The sequence below is a fragment of the Rhinopithecus bieti genome, unplaced genomic scaffold, assembly GCF_001698545.2.
Source record: "Rhinopithecus bieti isolate Rb0 unplaced genomic scaffold, ASM169854v2 scaffold_6708, whole genome shotgun sequence".
Classification (NCBI taxonomy): Eukaryota; Metazoa; Chordata; class Mammalia; order Primates; family Cercopithecidae; genus Rhinopithecus; species Rhinopithecus bieti.
In genome coordinates, this window is record NW_016806329.1 from 5,691,579 (window position 1) to 5,701,487 (window position 9,909).

General features: G+C 34.7%; 1 protein-coding gene across 1 annotated transcript in view; it reads right to left on the reverse strand.

The window, feature by feature from the left end:
- The window catches only part of GRID2 (glutamate ionotropic receptor delta type subunit 2), a 723,504-nt gene that overhangs the window by 86,208 nt on the left and 627,387 nt on the right, over positions 1 to 9,909 (reverse strand). The gene's annotated exons all lie outside the window — the stretch shown is intronic.

Below are 9,909 nucleotides of genomic sequence, written 5' to 3' on the forward strand. Positions count from 1 at the left end.
AACATATTATAACATAAAACGTTATATTATAGCAAAAAATGTAGTATAACAAAATGTTATACTATAATATAGCAAAACTGTTATAATATTAAAAGTTATAACACATAATATATATAAGATAACACTATATAATAACATAACATATAAAATAACATTATAACATATAATATATATAAAATAAGCCTTTCATTTCATTATATTGGAATGATTATGTAGTTCAAAGTTCAAAGTCACACTACTCATTCCAATACAATGCACTATGCATATATACACTATATTGAAATGATTATCTAGTTCAACTTTCTCAGTGAAAGAAAATACTGAAAAGGGGTAAAGGAATGTATTTAGAATTGAATTGTGGTGAGCTAAGCTCATTTAAATTTGTGATGAGAATATTTCTTTCTGGTACTATTTTCTTCAAGAACATACTCGTGACAGCTCATTAGGAAAGCAATTTGCCAGTTTTTATCAAAAGCCTTCAAAATGTTCAGACCCTCTGATTTAGTAATACATTTCTGGGAATTTATACCAAGACCATAATTTGAAATTTAGGAAGAATTTTAGACACAAATGTGTTCACCGCAGTGTTATTTTAAATTATTTAAATTGCAAAAATAGTGAATGCTCCTTAAATAACACAGAAGTACATGCAGTAGAGAGTGACAGTGCTTCTTCTCAGAAGCCCCTTCCTCTACACCTGCCTCGGAAGTTATCTTATTATGCGTGTCTTTAAAGCCTAGCATTTGTTTGAAGAAAGCATATTTTATATACATGCACCCCCACAAGATTGTTTCACACTTATAGGATCTTGTGATAGATCAATTATTTTTATCAAAGTCAAAAGAAGAATGTTTACGTAAAGTTTGGTATAGCTACTGTGCAAATTGTATACAGATTTTAACAGATTTGCAAAGAACTTAAACAAGTTTATCTTATAGCATTAAGAGAAAAGAAAGATATAAAATTATATATGGAATTATAGTTATGTATATACACCTGTCATACACACTCCAGAATAAAATAAATTCAAATGTTATTAGTTATCTTTGGGTGATAGGATATTAGATGATTGTTTTTGTCTTTCCGACTTCTCTGTACTTTCCAAATTTGTAGTAGTAAATGTAATGTTTAGCTGGATTTTTCAAAATTCCAAATTTGAATATTTTAAATTAAATCCAAGTGTTCTGCTTTGAAGATTACATTATTAATCATTTAAAATATCTTAGTTCGAAGAGAAAAATCAGACTATTCTTCACTGACATAATGTAACGATGCCGAAAGACTATGTTTTCTTCATGTGGGTAAAGTGCCCTTTTTGTTACCGTTGACTACAAATGCTTGAGTCTCAGTATTTACATAGGATGATTTTTTTTTTTTTTTAGTTTCTTTCGGGATGGAGCAAAGAGAAAATGCTAAACTAATGAGTTTGACTCAAGCATTCTCAAGGTCGGTTCATTGATGGGTGGAGTCACTCATTTCTCCAGTTCAAGGAAGTCTGAACTGGAGCAATTAGAGGCTTATCTTTGTTATGCAAATTTATTTGTTAATGATTTATTTATCCAAAACTATTTATTAAGTAATTATGATTGCTGGGGACTTTGGCACAACTGAATTATTTCTCAGAAGTTCAACATACTGAGTTAGTAATTCAACATCTTGACACCCTGAGTAAAAGAAGTGAAATGCTTTGTTTCTACAATAGTGGGAGAGATGTTGTATTAGTTTGTTAGGACTGCCATAACAAAGTACCACAGACTGGGTGGCTTAAACCACAGAAGTCAACTTTCTTACAGTTTTGGAGGCTAGAAGACTGAGATCAAAGTGTCAGCAGGGTTGGTTTCTCCCGAAACCTCTCTCCTTCCTTGGTGAATGGTCACCTTCTCCCCACTGGCTTCACATCATCTTCTCTCTGCGTGTGTTTGTGCCCTGATTTCATCTTCATATAAGGACAACAGTCATCTTGTTTAACGGTCATCCTATGGACCTCATTTTTCACTTAATTACCTCTTTAAAAACCCCATCTTTAAACACAGTCACATTCTGAAGTACTAAGGCTCAAGACTTCAATATATGAATTTTGTAGGGACACAATTTTGCCTGTAACAAGTAATGAGAACATAGGAGTCAGATGATCTCAGTTAGTGTTACAAACTTGGTCACTTATTCCAACTTGCTATAAGATCATGAGTGAGTTATTTAGCTTTAGTTCCCATCTGTGTAAATGGACAGTATAATGTTATTGTGATGGTTAAATATGATCCTTCCATTCTTCATTCTGTCTTTTGACAAGTACTTATCAGAGGACCACTCTTTTCCAGGCATTATGCTAGACATCCATAGACGCAAATATTTTGTACTTGCCTTTCATCCTTAAAGGAAGAAATATAATGTCTTCGTATATAGAGGTATAATTACAAAGCATAGAAATAAAACTGTGAATCACACAGATCTGGGTTGAAATCCAGATATTGTGAATTATTACTCATGCTTTTGGGCAAGTTATCCAACCTCTCAAAAATGGTTTTACCTTTTGAAATATGAAGACAAAATACTCTACCTTTCAAGGTTATTATAAAGATCCAGTTACATAACATATATAAATGCCTTTTAGATACCAAGAATATAGCATTATTAATTAATTCTAGCAAGCATCAAGTAGCAGTGAGGCTATAACAGGAACAAGTAGAAGAAAATGTTCAGGTGTACAGGTGCTGAACACCTGAAGATGAGTGCCTCATCTTTCTATCAGATTTGGGGTTTTACACTGTAACTTCAGAGAGAAGGAAAAAAAAAACTACTGTTTTTCTAGTAGCCATGTTTTTATTTTCTGAGACAACAATTTCATAATCAAACTTCTGAGACTGCCTCTATCCCGTCATTCTCAGCTGTTGACCTCACTTTATACTCCATTGATAAACAGATGTGAACTACTTTATCTTCTTGCCATCCAACCCAGTTGCACCTGCATAAGTGGCTCTTCTTCCCTCCTTTTATAATGGAGAAAGTGTCAGTCCTCCCACCAAGGGACAATTCCTCACGTCATTCTGAAGGACTTTTCTCCTTGCCTGATTATTTTTCTCCTATATCAGTCTTTGCCTCTCTACTAGATCATTTCCATTAGAATTCATACGTAATATACTTTTATAATCTTAAAACTTAGCTTTGATTCCAGTTCTCCTTTCAATTACCACCCCATTTCTTTATTCCTTTATAACAGAAATACTTTAAAAAGCTGTCTGTACTTATTAGTTCCATTTTCTCTTCTACAATTCTCTTAAACTCATTTTAATCAGACTAATTGGATTTTTATCCTCACTATTTTTATCCTCACTATTCTCCCTAAACTTCTCTCCTCATTATGGATCCAGTGGCCAATTCTAAATCTTACTTGTTAAATCAATCCTTCCTTGAATTTCTTTCTTCAAGTGCCTTCTGGGTGTTATACCACTGTTTTCCTTCTGCTTCCCTGGCTGTTCCTTCTTGGTGTTCTTTGTTTGTACTGCCTTTTGATCTCACCTCTTAACACGTGAATGCCTTAAAGCTCAGCCTTCAGTCTCCTTCTCTTCTGCTGACAACTCCTGCATTTATATTTCCAGTCAGGACCTCTCCCCAGAACTCCAGGCTTATAAAATAAACTGGCTAAGATCTCCCACTGGGATGTCCAATAGGCATTTCAAACTTAATATGCCCTAAACTGAACTACCAATCATTTCCCTTCCAGCCCCATTGCAACCTAGGATTTCTGCAATTTTCCGTATCTACTGATAGCACTCCATCTTTCTGGTGCAAAGGCCAAACATTTGAGAGACATCCTTTATTTTTTCTCTTATTTTATAAACCTCTCTCCCAGATCCCACTTCCAACCCATCAGCTATCAATTTTCAAATATATCCAGACTCTGAATACTTCTCACTGTCTCCACTGGTAACACGCATGTCCAAGATAACAACATCTATCATCTCGATTTCCATAATAGCCTCCTTATTGTTCTTCCAGCTTCTATCTTTCCCACTGTCAGTCTGTTTTCAGAGCAGCAGCCAGATCATGTCTCTTCTGTGCTCAAAATGCTACAGTAGCTTCCATTTCACTCAAGTAAAACCAGTATCCTTATTGTGGACTCCAGAGTTTCATGTGTCTGGCCCATAATTGCCACTCTCACCTCATCCTCTACTTCTTTTCTTCCTTGGCCTCTACTCAAAATGTACTGGCCTTTTTACTATTTCTTCAGCAACTAGGTGTTCTCCTACCTCACTAGGTGAGCTCTCTGTCTGGAACACTCTTCTCCCAGATAGTTCCAAGGCTCATCCCTATACTTTCTTCATTTTCAGTCATATGCCACTTTATCAAAAAAGCCTGTCCTAACCATCCTTTTGAAAATTGCAAACATCCCACCCCACTCCACAACTCTCTACCTTCTATTTTTTATGGGACTTACTAACTTTTAATGTTACATAATTTACCACTGAAATGCAAGTTCCATGAAGTTGGGATTTTTTTTTATTTGTTTGTTTACTTCTATATCTTAAGCCTGTAAGCAATATCTGGCACATAGTAGCTGATGAACATTTGCTGAGGGAACAGTTGGAATGCAGAGGTAGGAGAATGAAAGCAGTAAGACTGGTAAAGAAGCTAGTGGTGATGGGACCTGAAAAAGAGCCATGCGGATCGAGAGAAGGAGGTATGTATGAGATGCTGATAAGACCTCATGAGCAGGGTTTCGGGATTCACTGGATGGTACAGAGTGGAAGCTGGGGGTGGGAGAGAATGGTGAGTGTGACTCAAAGGCATCTGCTAGATAATTGGGTGGATGGTGATAAGATGAATTCGGTGAATTAAGAAAGAGAATTCGAGACGTAGAGAAAGTTTTGGCAATGGAGAGACAGAGAGTTCATTTTTAGATAGTTTCTATTAGAAATAAGGTGAAATAGCTGAGAATAATAATAATATGATAATAACTGCATTTGCAACAGCAGCAGCAGCAGCAGTAGTAGTGGTAGCACTAATGGTAAGAACTAGCATTTATTGAATACTAACTTATGTCAGACACTGTATCTCACATCCTCTCTCCCCTGTGTTTTAGACAAAAGGAGACTGAGAACATACAAAAATTAAGAACAATTTGTTCAAAGTGATTTGACTTCTCTGAATAGAATTTGTATACAAAATGTAATGAATGGAAATAGGGGCAGAGTCAAAAATAGAAACCCAAGTAGTTTGGTTCTGGAGTCTGCTCCCTTAACAGATGGATATAAGTGTCTAAAACTTGGTAGAGAAAAGTTGGTGGGAAGCAGAGAATTGGAAGTGCCTAATATGTAGGTGATAATCTAAATCCATGAAGGGAGATGAGATTATCCAGGCAGAGTTTGGACTGCTAATATCACCACTGCTACTAACTACTGGTGTCGTTTAGTGAGCACCTCCTATAGGTCAGACATTAAACTATGATGGTGAACAAGATAGATCTGATCTCTACTCCTATGGAAATTATCAAGAGTTAACAATAGTAACACTTGTTTAAGTTGTGACATTAAAACAAGAGGAGATCTACTGTGGGGAAATTCAAAGAGTTAGCGATGAACCTGGCTCAGTTCACAACCTCTTCGAGGATGTGACATCTGAGCTAGAAGGGAAGAGACAGGTAAAAGAGCACATGATTTTGATAAGACGAGTCCCAAGATCAAAGAACAAAGAAGCTAGTGAAAGCAAGGGAGTAAAAATCGGTAGGTTTTAAGATTGTCCTCGGAACAGGGATACAAAGCATTCACTCACTACTTGGTACACACACCAGTACTCAACAATTTCTAACTTTTCTTCTTTACATGATAAAGTGTGTGAGTGAGACTGGATTATTTGGGCAGAGTCTTTATAGTCATAAGCCAGGGGAGGCATTTTGCTTTTTTTCCTTTCTATCAAGCCATAAACTGTTACTTGTTATTCTGTTTGCAAATAGCCTGGACTAATATGGAAGATACACAGATTTGCCATTTTCAGCAATGGCTATTTACCCCTTGAACAAGAGAGCCTTTTACCACCTCTACTCACCTATTTCATATTATGTCTTACAGATTTGAAATCTATTTCTAAATATGTTACAATAAAGAGTTTTGCTTGACCAAACATTAATCATGGTCCTGAATCTTCACCCAGTCTCATTGGTGTACTTCATGTAAAACCCAATTTTGGCAAGAACTCTGCTAAGTCTGCAATTTTAGCAAGAACCCTCCCCCTATACAATAGATACTGTGTTCCTCATCCTCTACCACCCCCAAGGTGGTATCTGATCACCCTGGCCTGTTTGTGGCAAGAATCCTGTAAGGTTTGTTGAGACAGCATTCCCTGTACCCCCAAGATTTCTTCATCATTTTCCATCCATTGAGCCCCACTCTGCTTCTTGGCTATAAATGCCTGCTTGCCCACCCGTCAATGAAGGTTCTCTGGCCTTGAGAACACCTGAGTCAAACTCATTAATTTAGCATTCTCTTTGTTTCACCCCAAAAGAAACTCAAAACAAAATTATCTCATAGAAATACTGAGACTCAAGCATTTGTAGTCAATGGTAAGAAAAATAATGCTTTCCCAACATGAAGAAAACATAGTCCTTCGGCATCGATACATTATGTCAGTTAAGAATATTCTGATTTTTCTCTTCAAACTACAATCTTTTAAGTGATTAATAATGTAATTTTCAAAAGCAGAACACAGGGATTTTATTTAAAATATTGAAATTCAGAATTTCTGATTCTGGATAAAGAAAACATCCTCCAAAACTCTAACTAAACACTACATTTACTACTACAAATTTGGAAAATACAGAAAAGTCAGAAAGACAAAAACAATCATCTAATATCCTATCACTCCAAGATAACTAATAACATTTGAATTTATTTTATTCTGGAGTGTGTATGAATAGGTGTGTATACATAACTATAATTTCACACATAATTTTATATCTTCCTTTTCTCTTAATGCTATAGGATAAATAAGCCATAGAATTTCAATTGAAAATAGCCTTACCTTATGTCTTTCCTCTACTGCAAAATCCCATTGCAGTGGTCCCTATACCTCTTGCAATGATCCTGAATAAAGTCTTCCTTATCATGCTTTAAAAAGTGTCATTGAATAATTTTTACTTTAACAGTTAATACACCACAATTGTGTTGGTTTTATAATAATATGGGACAGTCCTACGTGTTGTAATCTCCTGAAACACAGAGAGATTGTGGATAGCTTATGCTTTTAAATAAAATAAATGATTTTCCCCACACGAAAACTCATAAGTACAAAAACATATATCTTGGCATATTTAATGAAGATAACTGTAAAAAAACCTATTATTTATAAATCATAAAACACTGGAGTGCTAATTGCCACATTTCGGTAGTTAGGAAAAGGGCAGTAACGCTGTCAATTGTTTAGCCAAAGAAAATAAAAATTTTATCCTAAAATAACTCCTCGCTTTACCACTCAGAATCTCTTAAGCAAATACCAGAACACCAATTTCAAGAAAGAACCGAGATCACATGAATTATAGAAAGTAGAATATAGAAATATTTTGGCTAAGTCTGTCTTCCTAGGCTCATAGGATCATGTTTTAAAGCTTGCTTTTCTTATCTTAAGGTGAATTCCAGTCAAAGACTAAAACTGCCATTTAACCTTGCATCTGCTATGTTGTATTTAAAGAAACTAAGCCTCAATTATTCTGATTAAAATTCAGTGCATTATTATTCCAGAACACAGACTTTTGTGATGTAACTTGAGATCTGAGCAGAGTTAGAGTATAGTTTAGAAGCAGGCCTATGGGTGGAAATGGTGGATAATTCAAATGCCAAGGAGAAGCCAAGGTAGAGAGGCTATGCTGATGAGAATGGCAGTTAGAGAGTTTTTTTTTTTCCCCAAAGGTAACATCTTAAAAGGTTAGAAATGTATGACCTTAAAATGTTAGCAATTTAAATTTTCACTATTAATGGGAAAGATGTGTTAGTCATATTTCCCTCAGTTTTTAACCTAGGGTTTTTTTCTTCTGAAACAGATACTGGTGCTTTTATTTTCAAAGTAAAAAGCTAAACTTAAGTTATCATTGTATTGTGTTACACAATACCACAATTTATAACCATAACAAGGCGGTGGAGGTTACAGCCATTTATGTGTGAGCAGAAGCCATGGAAAATGTGTAAAGCCAGATTGTCATGTCTTTGTCATTCAAATTTCAATGCCATCAATAAAGTCACAGGACTTTCTTCTTTATGCACATAAAATTATCTAAGCTACGCTACTCCACGCTACTCTATCTTCTTCTTATGTAGGACGATCTAGAATTTTTATAAAGAACATTGCTTTGGGGCCTAATTTGGTTCTTGAAGCTAATAAATTTTTTCACATTTCCATTTAGCATACGTTTAAGAATTTTAAATCTTTCAACAATAATTTACCCAACACATTTCTCCACATTAAATGGATAATGAACATAGAAGATTAGTTTGTTCAAAGTTATAGGTCTTCAAGAACCATTTTCATGCCACAAGAGTGAAAGTTCCATTGGTCTATCTAACTGCTCTAGCATTGGTGGCAATCAATACTGATGAACTGTTTTGTGCAACATACTGAACACTTTATTTTGAAATACGGCAACTCTTCCAGGGTGTATTCACATTCTGCTTACCTCAAACTACTCTTGAATTTCAAAATACTTTCCTATCTGAGGCTATTAAGTGCTAATAAACATTAACATTATTCAGTTGAAGGAAGCTATCTTTCAGTGATGCGTGAAAAGTGTTTCCAACCTCTGCTTAGGAAATGCTTTGGAGTGGAAAGTATAAGCCATTATTATTCCTTATACTATAATGCTTTTACTTTGAAATTTAACCTTCAAAAAATAACATATATATTCTATCATCAAAAATAAAACAGAAGCTTAGTAAGTAAATAATGCATAATATAAAGTTAGAGAAACAGGCCATTTTCCCCTTTCTCTCCTAAATCTTTCACTACTCTTAAGAGATAGTAGAGCAAAGTGGTTAGATGTGTGAGCTCTGGATTCACTGCCAATCTTGCCTGCAGTACCTGGACTCATTTGGTGTGTGACCTCAGGCAAGTTACTCAACTTCTCTTAATTTCCTTTCCACAAGAGTACTTATTTCAGAGAACGGCTGTGAAAGTTACATGAAATCCTACACGATAAACACTTAGAAGAGTGTTTAATACACAGTAGGCGTTTAATAAATCTTAGCTATCAATATAATTACAAGAGTCAGATACCTTTTCTTATTAAACACTTATAGAAAATGCACTATCAAAGTATCAGGTACTTTTAACTACTCACAAATTACTATTATGTTATAAATGAGTTTATGTGATAGTCTATCTATTAAAAAAACTTAGATAAGGTGGATATAACTTTAGTTATTTAAGTCAAAGTCTTTGGCAAGTTACTCCAGACTTCATTTCTTTTCATTTCTTTATCTAACCAATTTATTACCTTTGAGACATAAGGGAGAAACGTGCGTGCACACACACACACACACACACACATATGCAATATGTGACAGGTTCACGTTATTTGTGAGATGTTTTAAAGAGCTGACAAATTAGTCATAAATTTACTTGACTTTGTTAGTTATATTTTACATATTTAGGACCCTTTTTTTATTGGTCGTAATTGGCTTATAATCAAGACTTAACCAAAGAATATCTTTGACAAGTCTTATGTGAAATAATAAACATACAGATAAATTGATATAAATATATCCCCCCCTTCCATCCATTTACTTATCTATCTGTATTTCTGGAACACATTTTTTGAGAATCTTTGGGGAGGAAAAAAAGCTTTAATTATATAGGAGATATACTTAATGTACAGTTGAAAATCAAACAAATTTCAAACTAATTTTAATGTCCACTTTTAGATGTTCT